We start from the raw sequence: 14,335 nt of genomic DNA, 5'->3' as shown, positions 1-14,335 counted from the left end.
TATTTCATATGTCCTGGTTTTAAAGCCTTTTGCAATGTTTGCGATAAAATGTACTCCAGATTTGCATGTTCAAAAACATCCTTGACAGCTATGGAAATTGTGTAGTTTGACAACTCCTCATCTTAGCTAAGGCAAACAAACAAGGCCAAGTTGACTGAAATCTAAAATCTTTCCTAATCCTGGGGATGTGATGGCAGCTTGTTTGCACTGGCAGTGAAAAGCTACAGTACTGTAAAAAATTGTAGCAAAGCTGAGGTAGCTTTGACTGGACTGACCTCAAATATGATGTGAACAGCTGTGCGGGGAGAGGGATGGGAGGTTGTGGAGGGAGGCTGTCAAACGCTCGTTTGATCTTCAGTAAGCATTATGAGTAAGCACAGTATTTGGATGCCTGAGAAGATGATAAATCATCAGTTATGAAAGGAGGTAAGAGCTTCTGTATTTTATACTGTCTGTTTGCTCTAGCTCTAGATCAGGGTCTCCCCATGGTAGGCACTGTGCAAAGGCAGAACAAATAATGTGCATGTAAAGATTAAAAGCTTCTTTATCCAAGTTAGACAAACCATGTTGTCTTGATTGACTCATGGAGAATTCTGATTCCTCTTGTCATCTAGTTTAAGTATGTGTTATTTGATAATCACAGTCAAGGAACGAAGTTGTGAGGCCTCGTTCGTAGGACATGTGCGTATATTACATGTAAAAATGGTCTTTAGTGGAGAACTGTGCATTTTGTACCAAAGAGACCGTGTGCTTGCACAATGTGTCTCATCTCTGAGGGCAGTTAGAGGCTTTTTTTGAAGAATGTGGTCAGGCAAGCACAGGCTCCAGCAGAAATATGAGATTTATCACAGCATCTAGATAGTGTATTGTTTCACTCTGTGGACGAATCACTGTTTTTGTACTTAGTGATAGTTGCTGGAGACCTGGTTTGGAGTTTTTATGCTATGTAGCATCCTGATCAGTGTGACCCAACTGACGTGCTGCAGTGGCATTACTCTTTTAAGACGAAGAACGCTTATGTTTGCTTTCCTTGAGCAAAAGCTACTGCCTCTGTCAGTTGATCTCCCCATTACACCCCAGTTTCTTTTTAATGATAGTATTTGCATTTATTTGGCTTTTGTCATAAAGAATGACATATTTGTATAACATTTCAGTTCAAAAACTGAAGTGAAGGTATTAAAACTAAGGCTGCATGGTAAAACAGCTGCATGTGACATATTCTTCCCCATCTACTTCACAGTTGAGGAAAAATTGCAAGGTTGTTGAATATTCCTGAGGCCAGGATTCAAGATGCTGCACTCTCAGGTGGGTCTTGTTAAGTATAATGGAGAGGGGACAGCTGCAGGTGTCACACCTTGGAGGAATGCTTTTGCCAAGGCCAGTAGGATGGAAGGAGTACAGCAAATGTAACTATTGGAAACTGAGAAAAAATTGTGCAGACTGGAGGTACATGGTGCAGCTACTCCCAGGTATATTCTTGGCAGACATCATATTAAAACCATGAGTAAAGGAGGCGATTTGGCTTACAGGTATATAAGTTCCTGTTTCAGACATTGTGGACAGCGAACACAGTGTAGAGGATAATGGCACTTTAAAAATTGTATAAGTGTTTTGAGACTAGATGAGAGTTTCCATTAAAATTGAAAATAAAGGGAAATTATTGTTTTCTACAGTCTCCTTCACGGTTATCTGCACATTCTGAATAAATAAATGCTTGCAGAAATTCTTGAAAGAAAGAAAATGAGAAGGTAAGCAATATACAGTCTTTACTATTCTGATTTTTTTTAGTTAGGTTTACTTATCTGTCTTATTTTAAATTCTTCTGACTGATTGAGCTATAGCATGATATCACCTGAGTAATTTCTGAGAGCTTGCTTATCCCTTTCAGTCTGCTGTGGTGCCCATTGCAACTCACAGTGATATGAAAAGCCACATTTACTCTACTCCTGCACAGCTGGGAGCATAAACTGTCTTGCCTTTCCAAAGTCATTCAATGGGTACAGTTAGGATGCCGGTCTTGTTCAGTATGCTGGCATTAGCTTCTAATCTTCTAGGTCACTGGAAGTCAACCTTAAGCAGTTGGAGACTTCAAACTGAAAATTTTAAGAGGTTAGAGATGCACATATGCACTCTCAACAGGTTGCACCTGAGTGCATGAAATCCATTGCACACTTCAGTGAAAGCACAGCAACAATTCTAGAAGAAAAGATTGCATGTCAAGGTTTGGTGATAGTCTCATTTGTTTTTGTTTAAGTTTCCTACAAATCAGTGTTTCAGTCCTGGAAGGAAACCTGTCCCATAAGAGCCCTGAGCCTTGACAGGGTTCTTTTACTGTCTTTTACTTTACAGCTGCAGAGAAACACTAGCTGGTGGAGAAGGATTCAGATTACTTTGGTTTTGTTGGTTTGGGGTTTTTTTTTACTTATTTATTTAAATGGTATTTAGTACCATTTCTTAAACAGAATTATCTATAATAATGTGTTACATTTTCATAAAAATAAGTAAAATTTACTTTTCCATTATTTTGACTGTCTTTCTCAGGTGGCATGAAAACAGTACTTGTGTTTTCTAATAATTAAGTTCCTAAATGACTATTTTATTTATTTGTAATATTTGGAAAAAAATCATTTGTAATACGTTAATTTCTCTTGTTCTCTGATAATGTTGCATGACTAAACTTCAACTGCCTGCCAAACCCCAAAGTCATGCACAGCTGAAAATTTAGCAGCAAAAAAAAAAGTGATAAAAATGGAAGAAAACAGAATAGAAGAGCGTAAATCAAAACTAGTAACAGAGTCGTAATAAACAGTTTATTCATGATTGATTCATGTATTCATTCATATCATATATAACTTGCACATGAATGGAGATCCAAAATCATTCTGTACCAGTCAGTATATAAAAGGCAGCTAAATCTGCTTGTATAAATCTCACTGATGTTGCACTCTGTCACAAAGCAAGTATTTTGCATAATTAGCCTGGATACTCAGCTATATTTTTCAGGAGCCAGCTAGTTCACTGCCCTCACTGCAGTAGGATGACACCAAGTAAAATAGGTGCTCCTGGCTGCTTAGCAGTCTTCATAATTAGGTCTTTTATTTAATTGCTTATGTAGTCGGAAGTCTAATTTTAAGCATGTATCTTTTTTTTCTTTCTTTTTTTTATTCTTGGTATCTTACTAGGTATTGCAGTGATCTTGATCTGAATGGCCATTCTCTTCTCTCTACAACTTATTCTTTTTCAAAACTTAATTTACAAAATACTTGCTGTACTAGAATTCCACTGCAATATCTAAAGGAAAAAGAGTATGCAGTCCTGTTGTTGAGTTAAAGCCAAAATATTTGACTCATTAATCATACAGTTATGCTAAATTTTCCAGCAACAGCTTTTGGCCCAATTTTGCCATCTTCAGATTTCCCAGCCTGTTTATTTCACTACGTGGTGCAAAAAGTCCAGTTTTTTATTATGATTTTGGGATATTGCAGATATATATAGCTATTCCTGTTCACAGCAAAGCTCTATATTATGTATGATCTGGGCCTGTATGTAGTCATGATAAAATTATTTAGGATTAAGACAGACAGCGTTTTGTACACTTCTGTATATAAATTTGCTGAAAGTTAACTTGTATAGCTCTACCAGCAAAAAATATCTAGTAGTGATTTGTGCAGAAAAAAATAAACAGAGATTAGTAAAGTTCCTTCTTCAGGGTGGATACTCACACTCAACAGGGTCAGCAAGAGTATGTGTTTTTCTGTAGATGCTCCTGTTGTCTGATAGATTGGGCAGCCACTGGGCCTGCAGGCAAGATTCTGAACATAATGGTACAGTGATCTGATTTAGTATGACAAAGTCTTTGTTATCACAAAGTGAGATAATCCAAGGCATTTTGATTTTAAATAAATTAAAGAAAAGTTCAAGTAAAAAGACAAACTTTCCTTTCTAATACAAAGGTACTTATTTTTTTAATTTCTCTTATTTTTAAGTAGGCAAACTTTTTTTTTTTTTCTGTTCTAGACTTCTTTGGAATTGCTTTTTGATATCTCTGAAGTATGATAGCTACTGCCATTGAAATTTCTGTTTAAAGTTTTAACTAGAAAGGTGGTAGGGGTTTATATTTCAAATTTGAAACCTTGTTGGGAGAGGAAGAAATTAACAGATGTCAGATATTATAAATCTGTCAACTGGAACTGTGAACTATTTAGAGCTTTTTAAATCTATAAAATAAAGGACAGAGTCTTGGGGGAGAGGGGCTGTTTTTCTCTTTAAGAATATTATTTCAGTGTCATTCTTAGCCCTCTATGACATTTTTGACATTTCCTATTTAGAGCAGTCAAAGAGTGGAAAGAAATTCACAAACTAAACATTTAACATTATCAGTAACAATTTATTCCATCAAAGAGAGTAAACTGCTTGCCATGTAATGTATATTTTTTTACATTTATATATTTCTACAAAAACTAGCCCATCTTTCAATAAATGTAGGTATGAATATTTTGTCTTTTTTTTGCAGTGATTACTCTTTTTTGTAAGATAACACAGTATCCCACAGATGTAAGAATGCAGGATTTTTTCCCTTTAATTCACATTAAAATGTCTTTCTTCTATATCTGCCATAGTGTTATTGAAAACACGACATCATCATTTAAAACAAGTCGGAAGAAATTTCTAAATATCAGTAATTGGGGGGAGAGAAGGATGTTGAAAATTCACATAAAATATTTTTGCATACTTAAAACCTAAAATAAGGAGTAATTAACTGTTACAAATATCCTCCCACTTATAATAATAGGATGTCTTCAGTCAAATTTGCAGAATTTATTTTATTTTGCTAATTGATTGGTGTATTCATCATTCAGTACTATATTAGATAGAGTTGGATTCTAAATTACTTTTGTCTGATAAGCCTTCCAATTAATTCTTCTCACACTATTTTCCTAGTGACATCTGAACTTCTTTCATTATATAAAACACATCTTGAATAGGACATTGCTGAATAATAAGCAAGGATCCTAACACGTTCAAAATTAGAACCCCTGACAAAGTCAAATGCATTCTCATTTAGACAATGACCTCACCTAATGTCATTTTGAGCGTATCATATTGAGGAGGAGTATATAGATTTCCCCTTTTTGCCTATCTACCCTTAAGTTAGCAATTTTGGAGGAAAAAACTAGAAGGAATTTTACATACTTTTGGTTATGTGGTTTCATATACTAAAGCCCAATTAGAATAGCTGTTTTTGTTATATTTTTATTCTGCAGTGTCTGAAAATTTCCCCTCCTTTTTTGTCTTATTAATCAGTCTCCTTAGAAAAATATTTTTTTATTTGGGCAGGTAGACATTTAACATACATTAAAATGTATGTTAAATGAGGAACAGTATTACATTTGCTTGCAATTTGCATTTTTCTTAATACATCAGCCAGATTCCTTTTGCCAAGATAGCATTTCCTAAACCAGAGAACACTGATAATAGCTGATTTAACTGACTTGCTAATACAAGGAGCAGATCATTTTAAATGGTCCTTACATCTTTATAGGATGTTAGAGATGAAGACATTACTTCAAAATGTAGGTAATTATAGCCTCTTTTTTTATCAGTGCTATTTTCTGAGGTATTATCATAAGATAGCACTTTAGTATTAAGCAGGACCTTAGAGTGGCAATAAATCAGTCCAACTGAGTCATCATTGTCCAAGGCATCTGAACTACTGAAATGTTGTGGATCCTACAGAGAGTGTGAAATCACTTGACCCTTGGCATTAACCTTTACTGAATGAATAGACACTGCTTTCCACATCGTGGAACAAAAGCAGAATAGTATTGATTAAACACCACATTCACTTGATATTAAATACTGGCTGAACTCACTTTTTGCTTTCCAGCTCCAGTGGGAAAAACCCAGAGAGTTGCTGAGTCTCAGGAGAATGCGTGTTTGTAATTCAGAGCAATGTTTTTTCCTGCAAAGTTTTCTTTTTTTCCCCTCCTCGGATCAATAACTGGCAGCCATGATCAGCCATGAGTATGTATTGTCAATTCTGACCTGTGTACTTTATCACTTGGGGTGAGAGGTCACAGTGCTGTGACTAATAATGCAGTCATCCCAGGCATGAATAGTTTCCTGCCTGTAATGCAAGTGCGCATATATATATATATATATATATAAGCACTCTGCTTTATTATAAGTCTTGTTTACCAAACCTCTCAGCTATTTGCTTTGAATGTCTGATTAATCTGCTGTATGTCATCCCATTTACAAAAGCTCTTAGAGATTTACTAAATGGTTTTGCTCTTGGCAGGATTGTGATTTCCCAGGAACTTGGAAGTATCAAAGTGGGAATCTTGGGAATTAATTCTCTACCAAAGTCATGGAAGAAAGCTATTGCTTCATTTGAAAAGTGAGGAAACGGAAGAATAAAATCAGGAGAAGGATAAACAGAAGGATTCTTTCAGTAAATTCTCCTGTGTTTCGTTAGGACAGATTCTTGCGTGCACAGCTGTGAGCCCAGAGTAGCTCAGAAACATGCTTCTGTAGTGCACAAGTCCTTCCCTAGCATTGTTGATTCAATGCATAAAAGGTTGACAGTGAAGAAAATGTGAAATATAGTATAACGACTCGAAGCAGCTGCAACAGCATCGTCTGCTACAAGCAGACAAATTCCTGCTTGAAACCGCATTCCAGAAAGTTGCCTGTATTTAATTCCTTTTTGAAACCAAACAGGTTCTGACTTTAGCTTCATAATTACATATTTGTAAAGCAGGATTTACAAAGGTCTTTAAGGAAAGCTCACTACAAATAAGGGTTTACAGAGCAAATTTAGGATTCTGGCTTTTTCTACTTCAACTGATATTGTAATATTGAAAGCCAGTGGAATTCATCACTTCTCACAATTGTTTTCATCTTGATGAGTTTGCGTTCTGCCTTGTTCTGCCTGCAGATTCCTAACTGTGTAAGTTGTGACTGTAACCCGTGTAGCTTTCTGGCTGGATATCAGTTTTCTGTCTGTGGAGTATACTTGAGGTATGCATATACTCCATGCATATGAATAAGATTTTTAAAAAAATGTATTGAAAGACTGAAGAAAATGTCCATAGGATCATGTAAATAACTGAATTTTCATCTACATAATCCTGCAAAAATTAAAAGAAGATCAAAAGGAAAATCCACCATCTAGTTTAACCCATACAAAGATGTCAATTTATTTCTCAGAAAATAGAGACAATGAACTGTAATAATAATAATACTACTAGTAGTAATAATAATAATAACAACAACAGCAATAAAATTTGTGTTGGAAACTTATAAGAAGTTTTAGGAGCAGAAAGGATAATAAATTTCTGGAGAAGAGTACCCACCAATTCTAACCCAGCAGTGTGCTACTTAGGACTTTATAGAGATTTTGTATAATGTAGATTCACTGTGCAACTGTGCAACTGTTTTTTCCCACCAGCAGGAAGAACTTCAGCTCATCTATGGAACTGCAGCACAAACTTTTCATTTTGTTTTGGGTCTCTGTTTTTCTTTTTCTTGCAGGTTTTTTTCTTGACCCAAATCACATTTGAAAAACAAAAAAGGCTTGAGTCCAACTTATTCCTTGTTCTAAGACCATGCAAATGGTGAAAAAAAAATGTAATAGATACATCCAGAGCTATTTAGTGGCCTTCAGCTAATTTAACCTAAGCTCTTCACCTTGGCATGGTGTCTCTCCAGATTATACAATGCTCTTCCTTATGTACCCAAAGGGAATTTCACAGTGTGGACCTTGTTTTCTTATTTTTCTTGACCTTCCTGTTTGTTAAGCTTGTGTGGAAAGGCTATTCCTCATCTGAGGTGATCTTCAACTATATAGCAAATACTTTGCATGCAACTGTATGGACGCGCTGTCACCAAACTTTCTAAAATAGCTTTTATTTTTTCAGTTACAGTATTAATCATACATAAAGAACTAATAAACAGAAGGACTATGTTTATTTATTATATCTCTAGGCACACATAACAAGAATACACTACCATAATCTAAATGGAGATAAGGCAGGGGATGTTCTTTTTCATGTAATACAGGAGTTCATACAATGTGGCTGATAATGATGGAAAAGATAAAAGGATAAAGCCTCTTTAATCCTTGCTTCACTGTAAAGCTGTTAATGTTTGTACATACATGCATATTTCTACAGAGTAACAAGTATTGAAAGCAGATAAAGTAATCTGGAAGTTTACTACAGTCAGGAGAAATACAGTTAAAGATTGTCTGCATGCCAATCAGAGCTCTACTTTTTATATCCAAATTAATATAAATCTCCAAATATAGCAGTAAAAGAATTTATTAATTCACCAGAGGAAAAATAACCCTTTAAAAGTACTGGCTCAGTCTTTTGTTCCTGGAAAATAATACCATCTTTGCGTTTCAGACATTTTTTTTTGTCAGCTGGAGGGGTGATGATTGTGGTATCTCCTCAGATGTTAAACTGCTAATAAGGAATGCTTTCTAGTCACACAGAAACAATATTAAATTTTGAGGCTATTAGCCAGCCCCAATGAACGGGGGAGTAGCTTATTTACAAAAACATCCATATAGGCATTTACCTTTTCAAAAGCTGTGTGCTAATTATTAGTAGTCAGACACTACTGTTGTGATCCAGGTGTCCTTAGACAGGGACAGAAAGGACACACTTCTACAAATTTCCACCTTATTAGGTCAGGTGTGCTGCAAATGTGACATATGCCACACATGTAAACAACTTCAACAGGATGCATCTGCAAAAGCTTAATAATTTTATATTATAAAGTAATCAGTACAAAATGTTTTACAGTGTGAAAGAACACACTAAAAGATAAAATCTTTAATTCACTGATAATGTCCTCCTCTGACCTTTATATTCAGTTAGTTTACTAAACGTCTGTCTCACTATTGCCCATGTAACAGGAAAAACCTGCATTTTACAATATTAATGAAAAGTCATTGATTCATGCTTGTGATGTTGCATCAAAATTGTTTTGGCAAGTTGTCTCATTACCAGGGAGATATAGTGATCTGGGGCTACAAAAGTCTTTAGTTATCTCACATAAAAGTGCTTGTAGGGTAGGTGAATGTCTTCTTCACATCCAGCTGAATATGATTAATGCAGATCCTTTTTGGGGGTAAATACCACTCCATTTCATGCCAAAGCAACTAGCTATAAGTACAATTCTTTCTTGAACTGATAGCAAATAAGAAGCAGGGCAGGTTCCTATAGAAAAATCCTGGTCCCACAGATGCCAAGCAGAACTTTTTGTCATAGCTGTCAATCAAGACAGATTTCACTTATTTTGTCAGGAAGAATATCTTTCTTGAACAATGAATTCATAGCATATTCATAGCCAGGTCTAAAGTAGGTTTGAAAAGCATTTAAGTTACTTTCCAGACTTCACCATCATGCCCATCCTTTGTATTACTCTTCCCACCCCAAAACCAAGTAGAATTGGGTAAATGGTTTTTATGATGCTGTTTTATTTTTCCCAGGGATTAGTCTTTAAAATCTCACCTACCTTGAAATTTTAAATATTTTGATTTATTTTGGAAGGGGAGAGGATTATGACAAGAGCTGAATAATTCTACATTTAAAAATAAATTTTAGAAGAACAGACTTCTAAATGCAATTAATAAAAAGAAACCAATTCTGATCTGCCATTTATTAACACAGCGAAAATACCACTCTAATTTTGATATAAAATATTGCTCAAGAGGAGTAAGAGTGACAAAAGCAGGCTCATTGGACAAGAGACAAAATACATCCTATTATACTACTGCCACCACCACCACTACTACTACTACTACTACTACTACTACTACTACTACTACTACTACTACTACTACTACTACTACTACTACTACTACTACTACTACTACTACTACTACTACTACTACTACTACTACTACTACTACTACTACTACTACTACTACTACTACTACTACTACTACTACTACTACTACTACTACTACTACTACTGCATTTTTACAGAAGCAACATATTTTAAACAATTGTTTATATCAGAACAGAAATAAATTCAAATAAACCTCCAATATATGATTGAAAATCTATACCATGATCAAGTGCCACTGTGATACATAAAGTGTCACTGAAGAAACATGAAAAGTGCAATGGATTTTGTTTTAGAAGGTTACTTCACAAGTCCTTTTAGCATTTAATTCAATTAATAAAGATCCATAAAGACTTTAGAGTCTCTATGACAATTAGAATTGTTCATGGTAGTCATTTTACAACCAAGCAAAACATGCAGAACTTAGGAAAATAGGTTCTATGCTGCAGTGAGCTGCATTTAAGAAAAATTGAAATAAAGTGAAGGAATGTGACTTTTGTATTTATATCAAATTTTGATGGAACAGCTTTTCCATTTTTCATCAATAGTTAATCTGACAGTCTTGTTAAGTTGGTTTGGGCCTATTTGGCCTATTTTCTGTTTCTGAACAGCAGTTCTGACAGAAAGGTTTGTCCTTAATTGCCTCATGTGCATGCCTGTAAATTAACCTCTGTTGTTTGATGCACATTTAGGATAAATGGCATTGAGTTTGGAACAAAAATCAATATTCTTTGATCTCTAAATCCTTTCTTTTGTTGAAAGTAGGAAGTTCCATTGTGCAGGCTGGAACAAAAAGGGTTGGAAACAGTGGGAAATTGATCTGTGATAGGTCATCTTTACCAACGAAACAGAAGTGAAGAAAAAGAAAACCAGGTGTATCCAGTAACGTATTATGTTTGGGGAAATGGTTCCAATGGGCATTGTAAAAAGGATTCTGATAATTTAATGTATTTTTATTATTTTTCCTTGGGATTTTAATTAGATCTTCTCAATTGACTAATTTTCCTATAAATTAAAGAAAAATTACACTATTTTTAATTTCACCATAGGATTGAGTAAAATGACAGTTTTTGCATGTATCTTTAGTGTTGCCTGCACTGCTTAAGAAATGGTAATTCCTAGAACAGTGGTCTACTAAAACATCCAAGTAGGATGAAGCCATCTTCTTAAAGTATGCTCTAAGGTTAACTAGTCTGCTAGTTAGATAGTTTAGAAATTAATATCCTAATACTTGTTCACACACTAGACTGCTGGGAGCCATGTTAGACTATTTGGAGCTGCACTTGACCTTCATGGGCAAACCTGGCTTTACAGACAGTCTCACATCTTCATTTTCCTGCTCTGCTTCAGTGAAGGAAAGTATGTTTATCACAACAAACAAGGTCATATTGGAAAAGAACATAATGCAGACATGAATTCCAACTGAAATATTAAGCAAATTTCCCACCTTTTAACTTTGTGTTTAACATATAGTTTACTCAGTGGGTAAGCCTATTCATTCTCTCTTTGAATTATTCAAAGAATGGAGTAGTCAGGTACAGCTGAATGTATATTTATATGTAATTTATAGCTGACACCCAAAACTCAAGACTGATCCTAATTTGCCTGTTTACAATTTAGTTTAGTGTGTACTGGTTATCACATGGATAGTAAAATTGGCTGACTTACCAGAAAAGGAAGAGTAGTACTCAAATAATTTTTTAAGGTCAGGGGAAATGCTGTGCCTCCCTATGTCTTTAGAAAAGTTAATGATAAATGTGTCTTCCTCTGAAGGTAAAATTTTTGTGTCTCTGCATGCAATGATAAGTTCAATACTATCCAAAAAATCAAAATGTTGTTGATGATGACAAGAATAAATGCCAAGTGCTCTCATTGGTGTGAGACTTAAACAGAAAACCTTGTTTTTGTAAGGATTCTTTAGAAAATGGCTCACTTTCTTGTCTCATTCTTAAGTCTGTTACTGATAACTTATGTAGAAACATTTTTCTGAATAAAATTTAAGGGGCTGCTGACATTTTGATTGTGATGTTACACAACTGAATTTTAGAACAAATAAGGAATTTAAAACCACTGGCCTTAACTGTGCAGGTAAAAGATGGGCAATGATAACAGACATGGTTTTGTTTCAGGAGCTGACATACCTAAAGAAAAAAATTGTAAAATTCATGTGCCTGTAAGATAAGAACAGCTTAAAATCTCAGAACTCCCTCTTTGCGTGGTGTCCTTTGTAGTGATATAAAACAGGTATTACTTCTTCACAGCTGTAAATCAATTCTGCAGTTTGAAAGCCTGCATGTCCTTAAAGTATTAAGGTGAAAGGCACAAGTTTTGATTCTGCAGTGTGTTCCTCTCCTCTACAAAGTACAACTGCTGGTACTCTATTAGAGCTTTTCTGTTTTGTAGTTGGTAATTCAATGAGGATGCTGAGCTGTGTTATCTGTGTACACATGTTCACTCTAGCACTCCCTGTATATACCCTTTGGATGGAAGAAAATTAGGAAAGGGTTAACTGTCATTCAGTGCATGTGAAAAGTGTGAATGCCTCAGTATTTTGTAAATTATTTTGAAAACCTTATACTATATGTCTATTTAATTAACTGGAAAAAACTGTGTTTAAGTTCTGAAGTTGAAACATTTGTCATTGGTGGCTCTGTCCTAAACCCTCTGACTGCAGCTAAGAAAGGAAGTCAGAACTGTGTGAGCTGCTAGAGACGTGTAAGTATGTATGGGTACATACAGAATAGGTATCTATAGTTTTATTTGTGAATACCCATATGAAGAATGTTGGTATAGATTATAGATCCTCATTTCTGGAAATTTCTTATCCTGCAAAATAAATTCCAAGGTGGCTTCTTTCTTTCATTCTTTTTCTTTCTTTCTTTCTTTCTTTCTTTCTTTCTTTCTTTCTTTCTTTCTTTCTTTCTTTCTTTCTTTCTTTCCTTTCTTTTTTTCTTTCTTTCTTTCTTTCTTTCTTTCATTCTCTTTCTTTCTTTCTTTCTTTCTTTCTTTCTTTCTTTCTCTTTCTTTCTTTCTTTCTTTCTTTCTTTCTCTTTCTCACTTTCTCTCTCTCTTTCTCTCTTTCTCTCTTTCTTTTTCTTTCTTTCTTTCTCTTTCTTTCTTGCTTTCTTTCTCTCCTTCTTTCTCTCTTTCTTTCTCTCTTTCTCTCTTTCTCTCTTTCTCTTTCTTTCTCTATTTGTGAGACTGTATTAGCCCATATTTCTGCAACTCTGTGTATCTGTGTATGTAGTAGCAATACTGTGCAAATACCTACACTTGGATTGCAAGAATAGCAATTTTGTTAAAATTAATGAGATTTCTAAGCCTATCTATTTGTCACAGTTTTCAGGAAAAACCTGTGTTTTGGGGTATGGAGTACTTACACTGTTCCTCTACATGTCCCTGGATGTTCTGAGCCACCTTTCTTAGTGCAAATATTTGAGGAAAAGATGAATAGAATTAAACTAGTAGGTTGTATCATTCATATATGACTAATATATATACAGAAAATTACTGTTTTGTATTCACACTACCAATTTTTTCGACAGAAGAAAAGTTCATTAAAACATCATATAATTCACTTACATTGTAGCAGCAAAGATGACAAAACGCTTTTAAAAAGGGTGCTTGATCTTTCTGGCATTTTAGTCCACCCTTCTCCAAAATAAAGAATAACATAAAGCAAATATAGTATAAGAGTATATTTTTTAGTCTGTTTATGAATAGTGAAAACAAAAATATGCAACCATGAAAATTTATGCTTGTAATAGACACAGAGTTGACTTTTACTATTGTGTTAACTTTGGCATAATATCTTTAGAAATATTGTTAAATGGGAAAACAATTCATGTATACTAATTCACAAACTGTTGCTGATTTTGTTCCATCCTTTCTTCTCCATTTTTCTCTCCCATTTCTTTCTGATCTGAAGGGTCTGTGGATTTATCTTCTGCCTGTCATTTTTCTTCACATGACTTTAAAATAATTAATTGCAGCATTCACTGATGATTTATGATTTCTACTGATGTAATTAATGATACACATCAATTTTTCTTGTTAATTGAAGGAGTCACCACAAACTTTCTATAAGATATGTTAAAGGAGGACAAAATAGCTTTGGAAAATTACCTTTAGAATTTTTATTCTGTATTAGAAGGAACTGGGAAGAGAATTAGCAGTTTAGGACTGAAGACAGCTTGAAGGCTGGAAGTAGAGACATTTTACTGCCAGCATGCAAAAGAATTTAGATACCATAAACATCAAAATAATGCCATCATGAAAAATTTAATTAATATTTTCTCTCATTTTAGAAGCAAAAATTTCACTTAACTTAAATAGTTCATTTTAATGTACTTTCATTTTATTTTTTTTAGCCCTTTCACCTTTTATTTAAGCAATGAATAATGAAAGAAAAACTTGTAAAATTATTCAAACCCGGACAAAAAAACCATATAGAACTTTCTTTTTTCTTTACTTT

The 14,335-nt window shown here is 34.4% G+C and overlaps 1 long non-coding RNA gene across 1 annotated transcript; it reads left to right on the top strand.

Annotated features, from left to right (window-relative positions):
• Nucleotides 1–208: 208 nt before the first annotated feature.
• Nucleotides 209–1,749, top strand: LOC108445509. Its single transcript, XR_001860396.1, has 3 exons — nucleotides 209–426; nucleotides 1,241–1,305; nucleotides 1,674–1,749. It is a non-coding gene; the product is annotated as an uncharacterized LOC108445509 (long non-coding RNA).
• The last annotated feature ends 12,586 nt before the right edge of the window (nucleotides 1,750–14,335 follow it).

This window comes from Corvus brachyrhynchos, unplaced genomic scaffold (genome assembly GCF_000691975.1).
Source record: "Corvus brachyrhynchos isolate BGI_N302 unplaced genomic scaffold, ASM69197v1 scaffold213, whole genome shotgun sequence".
Classification (NCBI taxonomy): Eukaryota; Metazoa; Chordata; class Aves; order Passeriformes; family Corvidae; genus Corvus; species Corvus brachyrhynchos.
The sequence above is the reverse complement of the archived record's forward strand: the minus strand, read 5'-3'. Positions and strand labels throughout refer to the sequence as shown.